This window comes from Sardina pilchardus, chromosome 12 (assembly GCF_963854185.1).
Source record: "Sardina pilchardus chromosome 12, fSarPil1.1, whole genome shotgun sequence".
Taxonomy (NCBI): domain Eukaryota; kingdom Metazoa; phylum Chordata; class Actinopteri; order Clupeiformes; family Clupeidae; genus Sardina; species Sardina pilchardus.
Window position 1 is genome coordinate 27,011,787 of NC_085005.1, and position 2,500 is coordinate 27,014,286.

Genomic DNA, 2,500 nt, shown 5'->3' on the forward strand with positions numbered 1-2,500 from the left:
TCCTCTACCTCTTCAGAGCCTCGGCCACAACACTAGGCTATTCAATGGCATTATTATATAATGACTCATAGGGACGGTATTTGCAAACATGATTGTTAACAAACAAGTTTGTTAATTACCAGCCATATCACCAAACAGCTAAATAATTAGCCATTAGTCATTAGTTATTAGTCATTAGACATCAATATCGGTATTGGCCCATAAGAATCAGTCAAGCCCATGTATGCTTAAGTAAGTGTGCGCTCAAGTGCACACACACACACGCACGCGCACACACACACACACACACACACACACACACGAGAGACCCGACTACGCCTCCAGCCCACAGAGGTCCACATAACGTTTGGATTTCTAGAACAACACTGACACCATCAGACTCCCAGGGGCCGGAGGTTGCCCAAGATCTCTCTACGATAATGAAGTCATTGTGTGCAACGCCCCCAGCATCTCCACAGGCTGTTCACGTATGTGTGTGTGTGTGTGTGTGTGTGTGTGTGTGTGTGTGTGTGTGTGTGTGTGTGTGTGTGTGTGTGTGTGTGTGTGTGTGTGTGTGTGTGTGTGTGTGTGTGTGTGTGTGTGTGTGTGTGTGTGTGTGTGTGTGTGTTTAACACATACACACGACAACCTCCACCATCAGTACAGCACACAGCACAACAATCACATATACTAACACACATACACACATACACACACTAACACACACACGGATGCACACACGCACACTCACATACCCACATCACATAGCCCACACACATACACACATCATCAGCCAAAAAGGCAATGATTCATAAACACACACACACACACACACAGCCAAACCAGTGGCCTATTTCATACACACACAGTCTCACATACAGTACAGAGCCAAACCAGTGAAGGCTCATACCACAAACACCTGATACACACTCCAGTAGCCAGCGTGGTGACACATCTCACAGATACATGAACACACAGACCGAGGAAGAGAGAGAGAGAGAGAGAGAGAGAAAGAGAGAAAGAGAGAGAGAGAGAGAAATAGAGAAAGAGCCAAAGTGGTGATGCATCACCAGTCTGCCCCTAAAGGAAAATATAACTAAAGACATCTGTGATGTCTAGTGTCTCTATATTTACACACACACACACACACACACACACACACACACACACACACACACACAGACACACACAGACACACACAGAGACACACACACACACACACACACACACACACACACACACACACACAGAAAGCAATGTTGGACTGACCAAAGCTCAGGATGTGTGTCACTGATGCGTAAGACATGAAGACGTTGATGCTGCCATCATTTGAAGACACATTTACGTGCGCTCACACACTCACTCACTTTTGTGTGAGTGCAAGCGCATGCGCCACACGTACACGCACACGTACAAGCACACGTACAAGCACACACACACACACACACACACACACACACACACACACACACACACACACACACACACACACACACACACACACACACACACACACACACACACACACACACACACACACACACACACACACACACACACACACACACACACACACACACACACACACACACACACACACACACATTCTTCTTTCATGACTTCACCAGTGAGGTACAGTGACACTTATGCTTCATATTTTTGTTATTATTTGGTGACAGTGTGTGTGTGTGTGTGTGTGTGTGTGTGTGTGTGTGTGTGTGTGTGTGTGTGTGTGTGTGTGTGTGTGAGTGTGTGTGTGAATGTCTGTGTCTGTGTCTGTGTGTATGTGTGTATTTCTTGACCTATTTGTGCATGCAATGACTTACCAGTGTCTTGTGAAGAGAAAGTTGTGTACTTTGGTGACAATTGACAAATGTGTCTTGGAGTGAATCTCATGTTTGTCATCAAAGTCTGAGGTTTGAAATTTATAGGGAGAGTGACTGTGTGAGTTGAGGAGGGAAAAAGGCGTCTTAATGGAAGTAATGTGTCAGGGATCAGGACGAGTTGTTTGATGTGGGGATCTGTAATCTGCGGCACCATCAAGTGGTAGACTAACTAGACTGGCTGCCACGGTGATAGAAGACACAGGAATGATTAGCAGAAGGCGGGACAAAGTTTATAGCGAATTAAATTGGAGAGATGAGATAACGTGAAAACAGCAGGTTTAAGGACACACACGCAAAGGCCCACTCTTACACTCGCACACATGCACGCATGCACGCACACAAACATATGCATGTAAACGCACGCACACACACACACACACACACACACACACACACACACACACACAGAGGCATGCATGCTAATACACACATACACACACACTGTAAGTTTAAAGTTTGAGTTCTAATCTAATCATTAACAATGTGAGAGTTAGCCAGAGAGAGAGAAAGAGAGAGAGAGAAAGAAGTGTGTATGTGTGTCTGTGTGTGTATGTATGAGAGAGAGAGAGAGAGAGAGAGCGAGAGAGAGAGAGAGAGAGAAAGAGAGAGAGAGAGATCAAAGGCTATGGTGTTAA